The 22,475-nt window shown below is 52.3% G+C and overlaps 2 long non-coding RNA genes across 2 annotated transcripts; one reads left to right on the plus strand and one right to left on the minus strand.

Moving 5' to 3' along the window:
* Positions 1 to 4,132: 4,132 nt before the first annotated feature.
* On the plus strand, positions 4,133 to 14,142 carry LOC138067796 (uncharacterized). Its single transcript, XR_011142141.1, has 4 exons — positions 4,133 to 4,327; positions 5,439 to 9,196; positions 11,008 to 11,266; positions 13,522 to 14,142. It is a non-coding gene; the product is annotated as an uncharacterized lncRNA (long non-coding RNA).
* Positions 5,195 to 16,099, minus strand: LOC138067799 (uncharacterized). Its single transcript, XR_011142142.1, has 3 exons — positions 14,959 to 16,099; positions 5,526 to 11,449; positions 5,195 to 5,353 (listed from the first exon to the last, which is right to left on the minus strand). It is a non-coding gene; the product is annotated as an uncharacterized lncRNA (long non-coding RNA).
* Positions 16,100 to 22,475: the final 6,376 nt, after the last annotated feature.

The following is a 22,475-nucleotide window of genomic DNA, read 5'->3' on the forward strand; positions in this document are numbered from 1 at the left end:
CTGCCAGCCTCGCCGACACCAGCGCCTCACATCAGCCGGGGACCCAGCCAGCCGGGCGGTTTCCTGATACCCTTCGCTGTCTCCGCGGGAATTAGATTTCATAACCCATGGGTTTGGGGCAGGGGAGGGGAGGAGGGAAGGGCAAGTTTGGGTCTGTGCTCATATATCCATGTAGACGCCGCTGAGGCCGTGCTTTCCAGACTCAGCATTTTTGTGGCGGGCAGAAGAAAAGGCTAGCGTCTCACGCCAGGAAGACGCTCGCCGCTTCGTTTCTAGCAGGGGTGCGCTCCGCCGCTCCGCTCAGGTTTCGGCCCTTCCCCTGCTGCCCGGTTTCCCGCCCGGCGGTTCCCTTGCGTTGCCCCGGCCGGTCTCACCAAACCCTCCCCGCAGCGCCGCCCGAGGCGCGGAGAGGCCCTCGGCGTCGCAGCCGGCAAACTATCTCCAGAGGGTTCGCCCGCGTTTTTTTTTTCCGGAGGACGCGCTGGAGCCACCGCGTACGCCGCCGCCCGTTGCAAATTGCCAACGACTGGAGGGAGCCGGCGCTTGGAAACCACGCGGGCCTTCCAGCCCCGGGACAGGCTGACCCCCTCCACCGGCAGCACGCTCTCACCCCGCCGGCTCCCCCCGGGGCGCTCGTGGTGCCCATCGCCAGGGCGTCGGGGCAGGCTAACGGCAGCTTCCGCTTTCGCCCCGCGCCCGGCCGCTTGGGCCTTGCTTTGGGCTGCAGCTGGCCGGCAGGGGGCTGCGGAGGGGGTCACGCCAGCGGCCAAGAGCGCGACGGGAAGAGGAGAACCAGGAATCGATCGCTCAGCGCGTGGAAGCGTTGCCCAACTGGAGCAGCCCCGGCCGCGGCCGGCCCGGCAGAGCGAGGCGGTCCCGGGGCCAGGGGAGCGCTCACCAGCGTTTACGGGCACGGGGGGGGGTCAGCTAGAAGGAAGTCTGCTTGCTTTTGGTGAGGAAAGGGATGGGGGGAGCAACCTCAAGTGAAGACCCAAAGCTGGGCCATACCCTCGGTTTACCATTCACCTGCCCGCAAATTTATTCCAGTGCGCTGAATCCAGCGCTACGAGACCTTCGGACGTTCATGCTCGACAGGAGAGGGGGGAAAAAAGCAGGTAGAGCAGCGGAGGAACAAAGATTTGTTTGGTTGCTCTTCGCTGGAGCACAGGTCTTCTCCTGCTAAAAGGCACCTGTTCATCGGGGCTGGCTGGGAGCTGACGGGGTTTTTGCCTTCGGTGGCTCTAAGGGCTTGATCCAAGGCCACTGAAATCAATGAAAAGCTTCGTGCTCAGTTCACTGGCCTTGGATCAGCCCGCGCAGGAAATTTGTTCTCGCTTGCCCCCAGCTATGGGCCAACCAATATTCCCAGTGCTTAATATAAAGCATTATTAGACCTGCGGCGTCACACGCGAAGCAACACTAGCTATTAAGGAAAGTGGGTTGATTAAGGGACAGCCTTGAAGACTAAAAATAATGAGGAAAATAACACTCAATGCCATCTGAAAGCAAAAACACAATCAGTTCTTATCACAAAGCTTTTTATGTGGTGGTCTGTGTACCGGTCTGAACTGAGCCGTGTTTGTTTTGGACGCGCTGAAATAAGACAGCCTCGCATATTGGCAGCAGGGTATATGAGCAGCTTCAAGAGCTCAGGCCTGATCCGAAGGCGACTGAAATCAATGCATTGACCTCTCCGAGGCTCGGAGCAGCCCCCATGGGAATCACGTTGCAGTTAAACACATCTATCTGGGACCAGCTATAAATTCGGTCTCACAGCACTTGCTCTGGGAAAGGGTACTGACATTATCACTGGCAAAACCATGCCGAGACGAGCAAAAATACGGGGGTTGTAGCTAATAGGTATAACACAACATTAAAAAAAAAAAACCAAAAACTTGGCTCGAGGCAAATCAAGCAGTCGGGGAAAACGCATCAGCTCCCAATTAACTCCCTCAGCCCGGACAAATTGCACAGAGCACACAGTGATTTGAAGAGGAAGAGAAAAAGGATGTCAGGAGCTCAAAGTCTCGCTTTTTCACAGGCTTCAAAAACATTGCAAGTGAGGTGAGGGGGGGAAAAAAAAAATACAGGCCTTTAGTCCTATCCGGAAATATGTGGCACAACCTGGGGCCTTAAACCTAGTTTAAGCCTGGCGCTAGGCTGCCTTTCCCCCCCTCCTCTTTCTCCCTTGCTCCACCGCTCTTTGCTAGCATTATCGGAGCTGCTCGCTCCTCCGCAAACATCCAAGCAGCCAAAACACGGGCCGGATTATTGCCCTAACCCAACCAGCCGGGGAATGACACAGGGCGCTTGTTTCCCGGCGCGGCGGGAGGGAGGAGGAAGCCGGGGCGGGGAGGGGGGAAGCACTAATTTAAACATTTCTCTGCGGTGTTGGAAACCCACCTGGACTAGAGACAGCTCCTCGGCCGCGCGGGCCGCCCGCGCTCCCCTGACGTCAATCGGCAGCCGGCCGCCGCGCACCCCGCGCGGGGCCGGCTCCGGGGGCCCGAGCCCGGCGGGAGCTACGCCGTCGGAGGCGACTGCAAGCCCCCGGAAAGGTCCTTCCCACCCTTGGGGTGCGTTCAACCAGCGCGGAGGTGCAGGGATGCGCCAAGCCAGGAGCGGGAAGGGGGCTGCTGTGAAGGGCCAGGGGCTTTCACCCGCGCTCCCCGTTTTACTCTTCGCGCCAAGCGGGGAGGGGCGAGCGGACGCCGAGCCGGGGAGATGCCAGCCGGCGTGAGCCGGAGAAACCCCACGATTTTCATCAGCTGCTGCAGGCCCTTTTTAAAGTGCTTCCTGCTGGCGGCCGCGGGAGGTTGGGGAAGAAGCCGCTGCGCAGCTGGCTTCCTGCGCGCCCCGGCCCCGGTTTCGTGGCGCGGCCACCGACGGCAGCGCCCGCCCCAGCGCGCCCCGCGGGTGACGGGGACGAGCCGGGACGCGTGAGAGCGGGGCCCCGCGGCTCGGGCTCGCTGCTCGCTGGCGCTCGGCAGAGGTTTTCCGACGCTCACGGGCGGCTGCGTTCCTGGACTGCGCATTTTTTGGGGTGTTTTTTTTTTTTTTTCCCCAGCAACGGTGAGAGACAACCGGTTGTTTTGCTTTTCCCACCTGAAAAGCTTTCACAGCCTTCAAGTTCAGGGAAGGGGTGCTCCGCCGCCCCCGAAAAGCAGTTCCTTCCTCAGCTGAGCTCCCCAAAACCAAGGCAGCCAGCATCGCCCACGGGTTTTGCAAATCAAAGCGCTAGTTCCCACGGACCCTTGCTGGCTCTTACCTACCCCCCAGCCCCTGGCCCTGAAGCCCCACCATCCATCCTTAGCTCCGGAAAAAGAGATGTCGTTCCGGTCCGCGGACCAGACGTTAAGAAACACCGCGGAGGGAGGAAGCTGGGGGCCAAGTTTTCTAAGCAGAGACCAGGTTTCCCGACAGCCCGGCTGTTGCCTCAGCAGCCGAGGCCGGGGCTGCGAGGGTGCATTGCAGCTTCTCCTTACGGCACGTGTCTACCTCAAATGCCACTTCACGGAGTATCTAGCTATAAATAGTTGTAGCTATATAAGCTATTATATGCGGCTATAAAGCAGTTCGAGCAAGGAGGAAGCGGGCTCTGGGACGTGCAGCTTGAATCCCTTCCTTGCATGGGACAGCGGTCGGATTTCAGCCCCGTGTTGCAAACCCACTTTTACAGGTTTCGGTCAAAACGGTGATTGAAAAAAACCCGGAGGGCCCAGCTGGCTCCGCGCAGCCATGGAGGAAGACAGGGTTTCGAGACAGGACAAAATTAGCGGCCGGCCGAAGGCTGCGGGACGCGGTGGGGGCGGCGGAGCGGCGCCCCAGGTGCCGCCGGCCCCGGGGCCGAGCTGCGGCCGCCCCAGCTGGGTGCTGCGCGGGCGCCCGCCGGGCTCGCGGGCGTTACGGGCGCCAGCAGCGCTCCGGCCAGGTGTTTCCAGGGCCGCAGCCCTCGTGCGCAAACAAAACCTCGCCGGAGCAGCCAGCTGCTAAAATAGCCTCCGCGCGATACACGGGAAAAGCAAGCCCGGCCGCCCCAGCTGGCTCTCGGGCTGCCTGTCTGAACCCGCCGCCGCGCACACCAGAAAAACGTGCAGAAATGCGAGCGGCTATTTTTATCGGAGGTAATAGCTGGCAGAAAGGGGCCAGCCCGGCCCCTCGGCGAGGCAGCGGCCGCAGCTGCGCTCTTCCTACCTGGGCCGGGGCTGGGCGCAGCTGCCGGCGCCTCGCTCCGGCTGCCGGCTCCCGTGGCGGCCGGGCCGGCGTGGGAGTTTGTTACGGCTAACGACGCCCGGTATCGAGGCGCGGGACCGCTTTCCGGGTGGAGGTGAGGGCAGGGGGGAGCGAGCGGGAGGGCTTCCCGCCGTGCTTTCCCGGGGAGGGGGGCTGCACCTCGGGGGCTCCCCCGGCTCCCCGGCTGGCCGGCCGGGGGGGAAGTTCCCCGCCGGCACCGGCAGCAGCATCTGCGAGGCCGTCCTTGTGCAACGGGCTCGCCGGCGAGGGTGTGGTGGAGCCGCGGTGTTAGTCACCGCCGGCCGACAGCCCCCGCGCGAGCTCGGCTTCGCTGGGGTCTCCTCGCCGGGGGGGACCCAACGAGCCCTGCCGGGCCGGCTGGAAGGAGTTAAAAAAGAAGAAGAAGGGAAACAAAACCAAACCCCAAGCACATTGCGCTTCGTTAAAAAGTCCAGTCAAAAATAATGGATCAGCCCCTCCTCCCCCAAATCCTGAGGCGGGTTTCCAAGTCACGGGACTGCTATGTTGTGCGGGTGCTGTTTGGGAGCAGGGTGGGCTCTACCTGCCGGTGCATGGCTGGTCTTGGGGTGGGGGGGGGTCCCTCCTCCCGCACCAGGCTCTCCCGCACAACGGCAAGATCCACCGTCCCGCCGGCGGCCGAGCGCCTTGTGCAACGCCGGCGCCCCGGGAGCCGAGGCCTCCCGAAGCAAACAAGCCGTCGCGCCGTTGTGCAAGGCGCCGGAGGCGGCAGCTGCTGGGCGAGCCTGCCTTCGCAGCCCTGCAGCGCAGCGCTCACGCCGGCTTGTCTCCTCCGCAGCGAGCTGCAGGAGCAAAAGCCCCCAGCTGCCCACTCCAGGGCGTGAAATCCAGCCCTGCTCCGAGTTTCCGTCCGTACCTTTAGGAGCACCTGATCATACCCGTCTTGTGCTTCGGAGCGTGTGAAACCCAGGTGGGAGACGCAGCTCAAGCCCACCCTCTGCAGAGGCAGGAGACTGGACACGGCCATATGGTCTGTCTGCAAGGAAAGGGGTCGCTCCAGTCCCCCTGTCTTCTCCCCAGACATACCAAGTTGGAACCGGCGTTTCTTGGCGGGATTTAGCGGGCCACGTGCATCACTGCCCTAGAAAACCAAAGCAAGCCTCAAAAATTCCCCAAGAACCGTGTAAGTGGTAACAATGCTCTTTTTCTTCCTCTTCTTCTCTAAGAAACTCTACAGCCTTCGGCAGAAATTCCCACGCCGTGCCCCCGTCCGAGGCACAGCTCCCGTCTGCGCTGCCCGTGTGGCACCATACCTGAGGAAAGCCAGCCGTCGCCACCCCAGCAGGAGGACAACCACTTCTTGGGCCTGAATTTGAAGTCGTTCCCCCAGGATTAGGAGACTGACTGCTGATGATTTTTTTTTTTTTTTTTTGCTCCAGTGCTCTCCACGAAACAAACGACGAGTCTTCAGCCTGCGTGGCCTCCAGCGCCACGGAAGTCAAAACTCACAAAGCAGAAACAAATTCGAACCCCTGTGTGAGAGGGAGGGGGAAAAGGGTGTGATCTCTGCCATCTTGAACGACGCAGTAGCCGCACGGGCAGCACGCAGCAGAAGAGGCAGTACCTGGGAAGCCTGCAAAGCGCCTGAGAGCCAGAGGTACCCTCCAGCCAACCACCCAGCTCCAACAAATATCCACATTTGGATTCAGACCTTGAGCAGGTTCGCAAGGCTCAGGACTGCCAGCCATCCTTCAGGTCATTCAGAAAGCAGCATAGTAAAGGCGTGTGTGCCAACAGCCGAGCGCTAGCCTGGGAAACAAAACCCTGGCTTCGCTCCCAAGCTCTGCTACTGACTTGCTGTGATGGCCTCTGGCAACCCATTTTGTCTCTGCGCTCCTACTTCCAGTTGTTTCTCTATTTAAGCTATAAACCTTTTGGCCAGGGATTCTGATTGCATATTTGCAAATAAGAGCGTGAATCATGTGGTGTAAATCCACCGAAGTCAGGACAGCATTTCTGATTTGCACCAGTGAAAATTACTGCCTTTTCTTTAAAAAAATGCGGTCGTTATATTGGAGAGCATCCCAATAACTCTACAAAGAAAGGAGGGGGAGAAGTCCTTTACAAACAGAATTATCATGGTCTATTAACTGTCAGCTATGATGCAACCTCTTTACATTAGTTAACCAAGACTTGCGCCTCACACAAAGGAAGAAAAAGGCACATGAGTAATTTGTAGGCCAGTCACCTGCACGTTGGAGACACATGGAGTATCAGGTACATTGCAAATACAGGCCCGCCTCGTGCAGTGGGGTCCGGGCAGGCTGGCCCTAGCAAGACCTAGCTAGCAAGGTGGACAGGGGGATTTAGCTGACTGCCACAAAAAGGGAATGGGCTAGTGGGGCTGGATGTGCCAAAAACAGCAGAGAGACTTATACCTTAATGCTAGACAGGCAGGAATGTGGAGCAACGAGCTCTGATTGCAATTCAGTCCTCTGCAGAAGGCTTGGCTGGTCCATCAGCCAGCTCCTGTAAGGGCCTGTACTGATGGCAGAAATGGCATTCGGACCTTGCATTCTTCCAAAAGGGAAGGACTGGGGTTTTTGCCCATGAACATGGGAGTTGCTGTTTTCCACGACGGGTGTATGGAGTCCTTAGAGTCGACTGAACACCTGAGAGTAAAACCACTGCTCTCTAGTCGGGGAGGTTTCTCAAGTGTGACTGCCACAAGCTGGAGAAAACGGCCGTCCTGAGCATCCTGGGAAGAAGCCATTCCTCTGGGGGAGACCAGTGCAAACAACAGCCAGAAAAACTGCACCTTGCACCCTGCATTTCAGTGATGTACAGTGGGCACTGACATACTGGGGGGCTTTACCCTCGGAGTTACCTGGGAGAGAGCTGTTGTGCGGTGGAGTCTGCTGTTTGCTGCTAATTAGCCTCTGAAACGAGCTGGACATCTCAGTCGTCTTTCTCAGGCAACCACGTGGAGCAGCTCTGAGGTGTTTCAGCAAGAAGGCTAACCTGGCTTTGCAGAAAAAAAGAGTTAGCGTGTTAATGTGTGAGGTGCCTATAGCCCGTGTGACAGAAGAGGAGATCCCTGTGGTGAACGCTGGCTCCAGAGCGCTCCGTGCTGCACAAGGGAAGAATAAGATGGGTGCCTCTGTCTAAGAAGCAGCTCCCAATGTGGTTTTACAACACCACAAGAGGAAGGCAGAAGAAACACAAGGGTAGGGAAGACAACTCGCCAGTAACATAGTCAGATATTTCAATCCGAGGTATTCATGCATCTGGTAGAAGGTGCAGAGACATCCACTTCGACTGAGAAAGAGCAGTCTCCGAAGAGTGATTAGGGGTCAAACGTGAAGATCAAACAGGAAAAGAAACAAGCTGGAAGCAGGATTGGGAAGGAGAACGATACCTGGCGGGAGGGAGGCCGCTGCAGGCAGGGTGGGTGCAGGAGGCACAGGCGGGCGCCCGTGGGGCAGCAGGAGCTGCTGAGCTGCAGCTGCCCGAGGCGGGACACAGAGCAGCGTGGTCACGGCAAAGGGCCGTACATGGCTCTGATGTCTTCACTGAGCCAAGGGAGGTCTTCGAGCAGGGACATGAGGGCATGCCAGTGCAGGAAGAGCAGCCACAACCCCTCCGCAGGGTGGTCACCCCTGCTTGGGCTGGTGGAGCTATCTGGAAGACTTATATAGCTTTTCCTGCTTGTGAGAACACATATATTTTGTGGGTAAAAATTAGTGACTAGTTTCCAGCCACCATCAATCTGCCATCGCTCATTGTTGGTTAATTCACTTACAGCATTCTAGAAAAAAAAAAATATATATATATATATAAAGAAATAGACTTTTCCTTGTTAGTCACCTTCCAGCAATGTATAAATGCTCTGACAGATAATTATCGGCGATATTGATTCTAACTAGGGCAGAAAATGAACAGGTGAGTGCGAAATAGAAAGTTATTTATAAAGATGTAATTGAAATGAAATCAATCCTGCAGGCTTGGTAGTCTAAGGGGGGAAAAAAACCCCATATATTAAGTGTCCTGTCTTTGCTGGTATCTGGAAGCTTCCTCGGGAGCTGGAAGGTCCCCATGGGAGGACAATGCCCCGTCCCGCAGCCTCCCAGCACCGCTCTGCCCAAGGCACGCGGGACGCAGCGCGGCGGCTGCTGGCCCCAGCGCAGGGCGCTCAGTTCCTCTCGCGCGGCTCCACACAGCCTCGGCCAGACCAAAACCTAATTCGCACCGCCACAGACTTGCGGTGGTGCTTGCTGGGGAGAGAAGGCCTTTGCCAATCTGTTATTAAATCAGAGCGCTATTTATTGCAACGTTAGGCCATTTGGGGCTAAGTGCTCCGAAGGATTTATATGCCCCGGTTCTGCCAAACAGCCGGGAGGCCAACGTTGCAGGGAGAGGTGGGTCCCTGGGCTGGGCTCCCTTCTCGCAGCCGGCTGACGTCCTTCCTCCACTCTGCATGTTGCTGCTGGTTTTGGATCCCGCAGATTAGGAACCGCAGCTCTCCCCATTGCAACGCTGGCGCCCTTTTTGCAGATTCAGCCCTCTGTGTCTGAACCGCTCGCTCTAACCCTACCTAGAGCAATTGCTCCCGACAAAGCTCTGACAGCGGAGTACCGTGTTTGAAACCAGTAAATGGGTCCAGTTTTGTTCCCAGGAGGCCCACAAGCGTCTGAGCGCCAAGGTGCCAAGGTCCGCAACATCACAGCCCTTCCCCTCGCTTGCCCTCGTGAACGTGGTGGAGACGCGTAACGGGACCCCCGTTCCTCCACAGCTGCGTTGCCCTGGCCCTTTGGATAAAGAGGCTTCAGTCGCCCTGAGGCTGTCAGCCGTTCACGAGCACCGCAAATAAAGTAGCAAGACTTATGAGCAGATGTGGTTCCCGTGTCGTCTCTGCCAATGCTCTGCAGACATCAGCTGCGAGGAAAATTTCAAGCCGTGCTACAGTGCCATATTAGCTGCGTTTGTAAGTAAACACTTTCTAAAAGCATGAGTGGGAGTGTATAGCTCTTTCAGAGCAGACCGGATGGTTCTCTCGCTTGACATGTTCTCTACTTGAAACAACATTACTTTGTTGAATTCTGTGGCTTTTTATGTGGAACAACATTAGCTCATCCAAGTTTGTGGTTTATTTGAAAATGAAATTCCGGTAAGCTTTTGTACCATCTGGCAATGTCCAATTGAATCAGGTTTAGCAAGAAACCACTGCACACGTGTGCACAAACACATACGCACCGAAAACATTGCACTCATAATAATCAGGAATCATAGGAGGCTTGGCATCTTCAGGACAAGAGGGGAGAAAATCAGTGCCTAAAGGATCCCAAAACTGTATGCTTTTTGTGGGGCTGAGCTCCTTCCAGCAGAGGGCATTTTGCAAGCCTTCACTCACGCTCTGTTTCTACCCCTTTTTCTGTGGCAACACATTTGATGTGAACTTCCAAGCAGATCCAGATGCAAATCAAACACAGCTGGGTGAGTTTCAAGACACTGGGCCAGGTCAAATTCACAACTGGTGTCAGCTAATCCCACTGATTTCAAAGGAGTGACTCTGACTTACGCCAGCCGAGGATCTGGCCGGCCGTGTTGACGAGAGACTGGCTCATACAGGAGAGGTCCAGGGCTGAGGTGTTGGCTTCTTGGTTGATCTTTGCAAATGTTGAAATGTTTCATTAGGCGGGATTTGCCCTGGATTCACTTCTCGCTACAAGGGTCCAGGCAGGCAACAGGCAACGTTTGGCAAACGTCACATTCTTGACATCTTGCCCTCTGGGGTGGTGGGGAGGAGGGTCCAACGCACTAATTCTTTTCTCCTCCTTCCACACTTGTGCACACAAAGGCCTCTGACAGGCGAGTCTGCAGGGAGAGAAAATGTGGCCGTTTCCCAGGTTTAGGAGACACAACGGTTCCTCTATTATGTTCATTACTATAGAGTCTGGGCACATGACAGTAGGTATTAGGAGACCCAGCAAGCATCCTTCTTTCACCTTATCCCCCACAATAGCTTTGCCTGATCTTCTCTCTCAGGACTTCCCAGCTCTTCCACACTTGGCTGCTCACAAACTTTTGCATTAACTGTGGTTGATGGTTAGGGCAAGGGGAAAGCAGCGGCAAGGACTATGCGGTGTTATTCAGGATACGTAAGACAATTTACTGTGAGAGCCAAATGCAAAGTCCATTGGAGCCAGTAGGCAGGTTTCTGCTGACTTCCACCGACTGCATGAACAGGACTTTCGACGGAAATCAGCTTAGATGTTTCCATTCAGGGTGCACTGTTGCTTCTTAATCTGTAGCACATGCCTTTAAAACTTGCACACCCAAAAGTATAAAACATGCACGTGTACACCCAAAAAGTATTTTTCCTGGTGCCAGACGTGAAGAGAAACCAGAGCACCCCAGGGAGTCAGAGCACAGGTAAACGAAGGCTGGACAACTGTAACGCCAGCCCTGACAAGGGCTGCTTTCACCTCACCAGCAAGCCCCAGCTCCTTGCTCTGCCCCAGGACGCTGAGCCCTTCTCATCCCCTGCCCAGGTGACAACTGTCTGCTGGTAGCTGCTAAAAAAGCAGGAACTGGGTTGCCTTCAGGACATCGTTTCGCTTCCTGACGGGGCAAATAAAATAAAACCAATCCCAGCAGACTCTTTATGCAGCAAGGGGTTTTAACTGAGGAAGTGTTTTTAAAAGGTGGATCCAATGAAATTTTCAACTGGCTTGCTGGCTTGAAAACTAATGCTGTGTGATAATCCTGCTCTGATTCTTCTTTTTTTTTTTACAGGATTTTTTTTTTTTTAAAGTCTTGCCTTCGGCATATGCCGTACCGGCATAGCAGTCCTCTAAGTACTGCATCTTCCAGCGTGCCCGTGAGTGACAGTGCCTAAAAACAGCGTCTCTTACATAAATAAGACTGACACTTCTTTAGCGGCTGCCGGGCGCATCCCGCAAGCTTTGCTACTGCAGTTGGAGGGAGCGCGTCGAGGCTCGGCACAGCGGAAAAACGGCTCAGGAGAAATATCTCTCTTCGGTCAGCACATAAGGTGACGATCAAACTGCTGACCCTTGGCGGGAGTATTTACTCATATTTAGTCCTCCTCCCCCTTATTCGCGCCGTCTCTTAGGGACCATCACCTCCTCGGGGCAGAGGCTGCTAGGTGCGTGTTGGTCATCATCGGAGGACGCTCATTTTCACAGCCAGCTGGGCAGTCCTGTGAAGCAAAGAGCTGAAAAAGAAAGAGACGTGTGAAACAGCGATTTGTAGCCCATTTGCAGGGATTTAGCTTGTTCTGTACATACGAATTAAGGATGGCTACTATTTCATAATGATGTATGTTGTATTTTAACGAGCAGCTTAATTATTTTACTTAGCAAGAGATGACCAAAAAAGTACTAAGCAGCCTAATTTGGCACTTCGCTTCCTTTAATATTAAGACTCACAAGTCTGATTCACACTGCCTGTAAATTTGCTGTATCTCCTCACCAGGCAAATCCTCTTGAATAATTTAGGCTTTCTTTAAGGGAACCTGCAATATACCATCTGGAAAGATTAATATTCAACAGACGTCCATCATCTAAGAAAACACCTTTTTTTTTCTAAAACTGTATTGAATTCTTAAAAATTCCCTTAATGGGACAGACACTCTTTCTCATGAGGCTTGTTTCTTTGCCTTTGTTTATTTATTTGCCCAGTAAACTCCACCTGCATAAGGCTTAAAAAATGTTTGACACCCCCCCCCCCCCCCCCAATGCAGAAACAAGTGGATGCTCTTCTAACAATTATTCACAACCAAAAGAAAAAAAAAGGACTGCATTTCTAGCAGTCTAGGGGGGGAAAAAAAAGAAAAAGAAAACTTCACAGAGTGCACATTTAATCAATGTCAGATTAGCATGTAAACAAGAGGATGGCAGGAGAAAAACAGGCATCCGCCTTCCTGTTTGAATTCCTCGGAAGATGAGGCGGCAGTGCCACAGGAGCGAGCCAGTTGTCACCTCCGGGATGAATATGGATTTGCTCAGTGGCTGAAGGAAGCTCTGCTGTGACAGATGTTCACTGCAGCACTTTCAGACCGCACACCACGCATGCTGGTAATTCTTGTAAACACTGTAACAGGCTAGGCAGATATCTGACTTCTGCGTTTCCATGTGGACTATCAAATTCACTGAAGCGTAAGAGAATTGCCACCGACCTTTATGCCCAGGTATTTGCAAGAAACGTCTGCCCCGCATCTCATATACCTTCTAAAAAGATGGCGTGATGCAGTATCACAAAAGGTATATGATTTACCCGTAACAAAATGATGCTGGGATTATGAAAAATCAATATCAGCTGTGATGCTGATGACTCTACTCACAAGCCGTGAATTTTCTGGATGGAAACAACGAGTGCAAAGTAGAAGTCAATAAAAATGGGCCTCAGCTATCAGTAAGTTCAAATTTCTCCAAAGTCCGAGGCAGTCTGCATCAGGCAGCTCAGCCTATGGGCGGGTGAGACCCACCTTCGTGCTTTGAATCTGGCGCTCAGCTTTCTGCAGAGCCGAGTGTGCTGGATATCAGCTTTTGGGTCATAAATCTGTTGGTTTCATGCCAGGTCTGGCAAAGAACGAATTTCAGAGCATGAAGTCACAGAGGTAGACGTAAAGTCAGAACAGCAGAGAATTACTTTCTAAAACTTATTATCCAAAAACTGAGTACCCAAGACATTGACCATTACAGCGGGTATCTGCAAAGGCTGGAGGGAGCAAATCACTTGATTAGGAATGAGAGTCACACAGGGAAACACCAGATGAGTGCTTCGGTGTACATGATGATGCTCAGCACTTTTGGGAGAATAAGCCAAGTTCTCCTAACTATGGCTCTGACCCTGGAGCATCTTCAGCCCCAGTTTGAGGCCGTGGGAGTTTCCCAGGGCTGCACTCTGTGGACGCAACGCCGGTTTGCAGAACCAGACCTGTTCCCATAAAAGAGGCTGTTAAAACCGCCCCCATCATTTGGCAGGCTCTGCCTCGGGTTTTGCAGCCCCGGGTGTGTGGCGACTCATCAGTGAGCAGACGCACCGAGGACAAGGTGGAGCAGGAAGACAAATGAAACAGTTCAATTTGGTTTAAAGGGCATCAGTGTCAGCCAGGGTCCCAGTAGCAGCATGGGAATATTCGAAGGGGCGTACTGGGTCAGACCAACACCCGTCCAGCCCTGCTACCCTGACTCCAGCAAACACTCTTGTTTGGGTGGAAGATTGGTTACGAGAAAACAAGTTTGGACCAAATTGCTATTGAGAGTTTCGTTTTCTCTTCCTTAGGTAACGAACGTGATCCCCTCTGTTTCTGCAGCTGTGGGCAGGCAGCAAGGCGCAGCAAGCCTGCCGCGGGAACTCACAGTTTCACGTGCTCTCTCACACCTGGAAATCACCCATCTGTACTGTTTTCAAGTAACCGACATAAGACGGCAATTTAAGTGTCATCTTATCTCAAAAGGAAAATGCCAACATAAAAACCACGCTTCCCAGCAACACTTCTTCAAAGTCGCAGCGCTCACGTTGGTCCAGCTCCTCCAAGGCGTTGAGGTGCCCCGTTCCCACCGACGCTGATGCCAGCTACCAGCCCCGACGCCCCCAGGGACGCGGGTCATCCTGCGATGCCCCAGGCTACCACGGCTCCTGCTGGGGCCTGCGCAGGCAGCGGAGCTCCTTCCCCAGCACATGGCTGCACACCTACAGCAGCGGAGTGGTTACAGGTCCTGGGCATCACTATTTTTCATGGCTACAGGTATGAAACAATGAATGAGAAGCTCTCCACAAGCAACCATAAATAGAGGTTTTAGTGAAAGAAGCATCATTTGGCACATTTTGGAAACCAGGGCTTGATATTTCATTGAAATGCTGCATCTGACAGGAAGGATATAAACGCTACTATAAAAGAGATTGCAATGCCTAGTCCCTTCATTTAAAATTGCAAAGTCAGTGAGACTATTTATTTCAATAAATAGTTAGGGAAGTATCTTCAATCAAGTGACAGCTCATTCCCATACTATAATTAAATTTGAAGCTCAATTACCATTGTATAAGTCAATGGCATAGACACGATTATTACAGAAAAATCCCCAGGGATATTACAATATCAACACTTGTACGGGAGGTAGAAGGGGTGGTTCAGCCCAGGCTTTTACCACTGTGCAGTAAATGTGAATCCCGTCTGGGGCCCAGACCCTGCACTGATGACTGCGCCCAGCGCGGCAGCCCGGGCAGCCTCAGCAGCCGGATGGGGCTGGTCTCGCGGCGAGCAGCAGCAGCTCAGGAGCGTGACAAGGACTGATGATGCAGTTACTAAAAAATTGTGCCTCCTCCCTCCAAACTAGAGAGGAAAACACAGAAAATGTTGGTTGACAGACGTAAGCTCTGCACCCTCTGTCGTTTGCTTCCCACACCCTTTGAAAGCAATTCATGAGGGGCCCAGTACATGCACTTTTTATGTATAAAACGTGCAGGGAAGTGTATTCAAATGGAAAAGGACAGGCTGCATATTGGTTGAGACCATTGCATTGGGGTTTGTCAGTTTGCCACCGTGTCCTCTGCCATTCCTCTGAGGGGTGGGTGCGAAGACTGATACAAGGAGGGTGTTACCCCCAGAGCACGGCACTGGGACACTGTCACCAGAGAAAAATCAATGCAAGTCGGACATTAGCTTCTGCAGCTGCAGTAAACACTGCTCCCAGCTACAGGGGTGTGCTGGGACCTTACCTGACTAGGCTTAGTGGTGCAGAAGAGCAGCTGGACTCTGCTTACACTGCCGTATCTGCAGGTGGATAATCCCAGAGAGGAATGGGCATTTAGTCTCCATCCTTGCAGATGTTCAAAAGCCATCTGGACAGGGTCCTGGGCAACGTACTCTAGGTCATCCTATTTGAGCAGGGGGGTTGCACTAGATGATCTCCAGAGGCCCCTTCCAACCTCAGCCATTATGCGATTCTGCGATTGCACGCTATGAGTTTGATGGGTCCTAGAGGCTCGGACCTGCTGTGTACTGCCTGGCTCTGGAGGTATGCCCACACCACTAGAGGTCCTCTGTCCCAGACATCTCCAGAGCAAGGGGCTGGGGTGCTCGACAACCAGAAAGCCCAGGCAAAGGGCCGAGCACCTCTTCTGCCTGCCAGAGAACAACGTCTCCTGCTACGGCAGAAGAGCATGGTTGCGCTAGGCAATGCTGGAGAAGCAGAGGGAGGCTAAGCCTCCTCCGGCACATACGTGGCACCACGAGGGCATAGGGCCTCCGTGGGGTGAATCCAGACGCACAAGCAGAACTGCCCTTGCTGCCACTTCCCAAGCAGGGAGCTGGGCACATCTGTTGATGTTGCCAAATTGCAGCTGTTTTTCTTCAGCTCAATTCTAGTTATTGCCTGAGAGCTTCACTTTGTCTTTGTGGCCTCAAAGACCTTCCGCTTCTTTTCCTGTTTGTAGAAAAACAAAATATTAAAGCTTAAACTGTAAGTTTTCCCACACGAGGAGACAAACAAAAAGAGTATTGGACTCATTTGGTTTATATTTCATGAGATAAAGAAAAAAAAATCCTAAGTTTTGGAGAACCTGAGTCGCAATCGCAAACATACAAGTTTAGACGGCATACTGCTGGGATGGTGCAAAGTATCTGTAACCAGCTTTAAGACTCAGGACAGCACAAGCTCATGGCCCTTCTGAGCACTGTATACCTCTTATTGGAAAGCAGGGAGAATTTTTCTTCTGTCTGAATTTGTTCCTGAAGTTCAAAAGAAAACCATGCCTCTCAGCCGCCAACAGACACGTCTAAGATAATAAGCATACTTTTTGCCAAATAAACTGATACTGTTGGAATAAATTATTACTGCTCACACATGCATACACACAAAATCCCTCTCTGGTATAACCTAATCCAGAAACTATATGATCATTTTCTTAGAAAAAAACAAAAAAAAAAAGAATTTTTTTCTTTATCCCTCCTTGTCAAGTTTTATTGTGTTATGAACAAGATTCTTACCCTTGTCTTTATTTTCCTTCTGCCCTTTTGGGCTCCAGGTGTCTCAGTTACACACTTGCACTTCTTTCCAGCACGGTGTGAAGCAGTGCCACAACGGCACGAAGCAACAGTAGCAAAGCTCCCCTTCCAGCTGAGCAGCCCTTCGCCCGTGCCCTTTGGGTTTCTGCATGGGACCCTTGGGAAGGCCTGATGCCAAGAGTTTCGGGGGCAGGGGTGGGAGGCCAGGACTGGAAGAGCTGCCCATGGCTACAGACTTTATGCCCCACCGACACAGCTTTTGACTCGTGGCTGCAAGCAGCCCCAGAGACCGGCATGCTTTGCTTTCTGCTCACGAGTGCAGGCCAGGATGTCATGGGCCCTAATGCTGCACACAGCCACCACACACAGCCCTTTGCACATCCTGGAAAGGTAGACCAGGCTTGGTAGTATGGCGTTTCCAGAGAAAGACTCTTCTCAGAGCATGGGCTTTAGAAACCACTGCCGGAGTGCCACCTCCAGAGACACCACCTCTGGAGAAACCACCTCTGCCGACATTAGCCAGACTGGTGCAGCTGGCCCAGGGCAGGTGAGGGCGATCTGTGTAATTACTCAGCACTGCCCTTCTGCCCAAGGATAGCGTGGTAAATCACCTACTCCAACTCTTCCAGTTGCACTGGCCACAAAGCGGGAGAAAGGCTTTGCACGGTTTTAATGCCGGTTCTTCAGTCGCATGGTGCCAAACCAAGCCGTATAGAAGCGGGCTTGCGCTCCAGCAGACTTTTTTCTTTGCGGGGAATATCATCAGCAACAATTGCTGCAAGTTCTTTGCATTGCGCTCTCATTGGGCTCTGGTCCTAATTCTCAGGGATCACCTCCAGGCACGAGAAGCTCCATTGTCTGCTCCGTACTTGAGCCAGAGCCAAGAAAAGTGCCAATTAGTGCCAGCTGTGCTGGGCTGGTTACTGCAGGATTGAGAGGGGGCCAGATTCAAGGCTCCCCCCCGTCTTTGGTGTCTATTTGCAGCCTCTGACCCTGTGAGCCTGCCCATTGACGTCCAAGGCCTCCAGGGGTAGCAGGATCTGACCTTTGCCTTGGGAATGAACTGAAATCATCACAAACTCAGCACACCTCTGGCAAGAAACAGTGCTCGCATGGTAACAATTAGGGTACGTGCAACTTTTTCAAATGGCATCCTTTATTTCTGTCATCTGCCTTAAGAGAAGATACTTTGGATGCTAATGAAAGAAGCCAGAGGGATTTATTAAAAAAGCTTCCTCAGACAGCTTGATATTCAGTGCTCTATTTTGTTTTATACATTTGAATATAATGGATTATTATTAAAATAGAGTAATGCAGTAATAACCTGCACTGTGAGGGAGCTTGGGAGTCAGAGCTGGGGGATTTGCAGTACTCCGGCCTTGCTGCACTCAGTCTTCCCATGGCGAGGCACCGTGAGCGAGTTGCTTTCTGAGTCCAGCGCGGCTGGCAGGAGAAAACCAAGGGGTTTCTTCTAAAAGAAAATACTTTTATTTTCTGGCAGTGCCAGGGCTGGGGTTGCACCAGTGCAAGCTGTCCAAGATGTCCTCTGAATGGCCAAACAGCATTTCCCAGCACAGGTTAGCTTGTTTATCCACCGTTCCCAAATAATGGGAATCTTTCCTGGGTTTTAAGCCATCCCACAGGACTGAGCTGGACCATGCGTTAATATATGCGAGACTATCCTCTTAGCGCGCGGCTGAAGGGTGCGCCGGTCCGTCTGAGGCGGCGCACTCCTCTGCTTGGCCGGGCGCGGGATGCCTGCCGGGGGTCGGTCCCCTGGGATGCCGTGCGCAGCCTCGGGCTGCTGGTGGGAAGGCAGCACTCGGGGAACGCCTTTATGAGCTGCGATGGTTTGAGCTGAGGCTGTATAAACTGATGTTATTTCTAATAAGAGCTGACTTACCTCCAGTGTCACAGTGTAGGGCTCTACGCAGAGTCAGGCAGAAAAGGTGGAGGTGAAAAGATTTTGCTATGGAGTGGGGGGAAAAGTAAATATTTTTTTCTAAAGTCATTGTTTCACCAAACAAATTGTTTTTTCCCACCCTGTGAATAATTCCTAGGCCCCAGTTAGCTGTTCTAGATTCATAAGTGGCACGTGGAAAACACCTTAGCCAATCGTTTCGTTATAGCGCATTTGCAATTTATAGCTTACTTCCTTAGAGCTCTGCTAAGTCACTAAGCAGCCTTGTGGTTTGAGCAAAGGTTTAGGCGCCAGGAAAATCTGGGATGAGTCATTCGCTCACACACTGGTGACCTGAGCAAATCAGTTGACCTCCTTGTGCCTCAGCCTGGCGGACTGTAAGACTGGCAAGGAGGAGCTGCAAAAGTCAGCAGCTTGGCTGGCCCAGGCCAAGCTGCACCCTGAGGTGCCGGGTGAGCGTCCATCTCCAGCAAGGCATCCCCATCCCCCATCCAAGGCAATGGGCCGCTTGGATGTCCTGGAGCCACGACCCTGCAGGGCTGCAGCTGCTCAGCCCTCTCTCCATGGAGGGTGCCAGCCCCAAAGTCTTTGAAGCCCAGGAAAAGCCTTGCAGAGATTTGAGCGAGCCTCAGCTCGGGACTCCCTCGTTCCCTCCAGCGTCTGGCTGGATTTTGAATAGCTTGTATAATCGCTATAAATGACAATTAAAACATAAAAATGAAGAGGAGACCAGATGGCTCCAGGCAACATTTAAAAATACCAAGACTATTTCTAAACACAGATCACCCGATCCAGAACAGCCCTGGGCAGATTCATCTGAAGGTTATTTGCTGGCCTGGCTGAAAGGACATGTGTGGTCCCAATCAGTTCTCAGAAGATGCTGCTCAAGTGACATTCGCTGGCAAACGTAACCAGGAGGGCCAGGACTTGGGCGGTCCTGAGGACGCAGCTCTTTGCTCATCTCCTAGGGTGGCTGCCGAAGGCCATTCACTGCGCAGTGACAAAGCAAGTTAAAACGATGTCCCCGGTCTGATGGTCAGAGAGGTGAAGTGGTGTGCTCAAGGTCCCACTGCCGAGGTCGGATCAGGGAAGAGGAGCCTCGCGTCCTGACTTCTCAGCCAACCCCTAAGGATGTGGCTGCTCACGCTGTGGGCATTAATGCCACGAATTCCCACCACTCGCAGGGATGACAGGCTGTGTTCCCTTCACTGCCATTTTAGTTGATGTAACTTCTGTCTCCAAAAAAGACTGTAAAAAACACAGGGAACCCTATATGATTATCAATCACTTGACTGGGGAAACTGTGGCCGTGACCCTTGGGCTGAGAGAAGGCCATTCGAAAGGGAGCTCTCGCCAATAAAAAATGGGCAGAGCGAATGGCATTTGTGATAAAAAGAGGTGACCTGGCACCACAATATTTGTCCAGATTCAATGCTAACAGTGAAGACCAGAGTGTCCAGCTGAGCCACAGCAGGTCCATGAGACAATTTTATCTATGCTCTCTTTGAGGAGGAGATGGCCTGGCAAGGAAGGCACCATGACTCTCCCCCCACAGGCTGAGCAGGCAAACACCTCCAGCTACCACATTCGGCCCTGGCTTAGATCCAACCCACTATTGCAATGTCCGTGCTGCAGAATAAGCTTTGCGTGCAGAGATTGCATTAGCCTTGGATTCCCCTCTCCTGGAGCGAAGGGAACCAGCATGACCCATGAAAACCTGGGTTCGCTGGATCTGGAGGTAGCTGGATCTTGGCTGCAGTTTGAGTCAGACCAGAACCAGCCAGCAGATGTGGCAGGTATCTTAGTCACGGGAAGACATCCAAGCAAGGTTAGCTACCTTCTTCAGTGCTATGCTACAGCTGGAGACAAAAATGGACAAAATTCAATGACCTGTACTATATAAGACATTCCAGCAGACGATCACAGTGGCCACTTTGATTTTTTAATTAGTGGTTCCATTTTTCCATGTTAAAAATGAGCTCAATTATCATTTGATTTTGCTTTTCTTTTTCGGCTCTTGTACATGCCTCCACCTCCTGCTTTCAGCTAAGCCCGGAAGCAGAAGTATCATGTTACTATGAGAGAAGCTAGTTTTGTGGTATTTCCATCCCATCCAGAGCCAGGAAACACAGACAATTTTGCAAGACAGCTTGTACTCAGTAAATTTCCAGCTCAGTTTATATTTCTGTATTTATTTAGATTTGTGCTAACCATGTAAAAGAGCACGCATCCCAAGCGAGGTGTCCTGGATAAACTTTAAAAAAACAGATTTCATAGACCAAAAACCCTGAGCACCAGCTTTTTCACTGAACAGGTATCTTCTGGCTAAGTCCTGTCTTGGGAAAAGACAGCCAAGATTGACAAAGACCTGATCAGTTAACTTCTGATAACACTTAACACTTCACAACAACTCCAAGGTAAAGTCTTAACAAGTCTCACCAGCAAAACCACCAGTATGGACAACATTTTCTCATTCTCTTGAGAAAAAGGAAAAAAAGACAGCTGCCAGCCTGAATGGATCTTCTGCCTAGTGTCTTTCCTTTCCTTAAACTTTCTGCCTTCCCTTTCCTTTTGTGCATTTATAAATTATGTCTGTGGCACCTTGTGTGTACAAAGCTCACAGTGTTTTGCTAGGTGCATGAAACCCCCCCACCCCCTCGCCAGCCTTGCTCTCCCCACGCCCCAGCCGAGCAACCAGAGATGCAGGCAGCTGTGGCAGCTTTCACAAGAGGAGCACCAAGGCTCCAGGACCCCAACTCTCTCCTCTTGACTCGTCTGCTCCTTTAGCAGCAAAGGCCTGCCACAGGCAGGGGGAATAATGCATTTGCAATGGGATGGCAGCTGTCCTGCTTGTTTAGGGCCACAGCCAGCCAGCCCTTGCTGCTGCACGCCAGCGTTTCCAAATGCCCTCGAACCGAAGTGTGGGTGTGCAAACCACACATGATCCTACACAATACTTACACCATCGGCCCTTACGACAGACAGATGGAGGGTTGGGAGCGTATTTTGGAGGCACCAAGAATTCTGACGTCTTTATCAAATTAGGGTGAAAATTTTCATGCCAGATGAAACCACCGTTACAGCTCCCCCGAGCCTCTCCGCAGGGCTAGGAGTGGGCCTGAACCACCCGCAAAAGCCAGCAGAAGCTGACTTGAAAAATAAAAACCCTGAGCCAACTGCCATGCTCCAAGACCAACTCAGGACTGAAAACATTTTTTTTTTTTGGAACCCTTTTCCAAAGATGCTGTGTGCTCAGGACCATGCACTCCGAACAGAGCCACAGGTCTATGCAGCTGCACCTGAGCTAACGCAGCTCAGGGATGTCTGAGGCCCTAATGCCGCGCTGGGTGGGGAGCAGGGCGGGGAGAAAGAGCGGGTAACATACCTTTACATATTTTGTAAGAGCATAAATGCTCCTAGGAGAGGATTGGGAAATTCTGGTTCACGTATCACTGGTGAGAGACATTACAGAAAATTATGATGCCGTGCCAAAGTCCATGGTTTTGCATGGCAACTCAGTGTTACAGGGAGCAAAGCCTACACAGCGCAGTGCAGTTCAGGGGTCAGAAGAGAAAATTTTGTAAAAGGATTTGGGGCCTCCATGGTGTAATTGGATCCCCAACTTGTTCTTCCCATCTGGAACAAAATTGTGGGCTTTCAAACGGGGCGGGGGGGGGGGCTACGAGGCCTGGGTAAAGCACGGTCTCGGTTGGCCATCAGCTTTGCTCTCCGCTTTGCAAGGCAGCAGCACCACTGTGACGATGTCCCTTCCCATCACAAGCCGTCGCAGGCTGGGGGCTCCACCTGATTCAGGCAATGGATCTAAGCTGCCTTCCACTGACAAGGCAAAGGTTTTTTCCAGTCCATTAGGTTAAAATTTGGAGTAGAAGCCGTTCAACTCTTCATCTCACTTTGCCATCTCCACAGTTTGCTTGCTTGATAGGCTATAGATGGCTTAAAACACCAGCTAAGGGTTGAAGATTGTGCAATAATTTACCACAAGAATGGTTGTTAAAAAAAAAGCAACTGCTTGTACCAAGTTAGATACTGAATATGTTAGTTGACAACATGATTTACAATATTTAAACAGAGTTATTAAAGTGGAAAGGACAAGAAATTGCGAGGTCAACCATACGCCTACAGGTTTAGATTATCGGTTTGGCTTCTCAGCTGTACTGCAATGGTCTGCGATGCTGGATGTGGCGAGTCCTCAACCTTACCTGTGGGCAGCTGAGGGTGGTGGAGAGATGGAGAGAGAAAGCGAAAGGTGGGGGTAGCAGAGTAAGCAATCTCCTGTGCAGAACAAAA

Source organism: Struthio camelus, chromosome 1, assembly GCF_040807025.1.
Source record: "Struthio camelus isolate bStrCam1 chromosome 1, bStrCam1.hap1, whole genome shotgun sequence".
NCBI classification, from domain to species: Eukaryota; Metazoa; Chordata; class Aves; order Struthioniformes; family Struthionidae; genus Struthio; species Struthio camelus.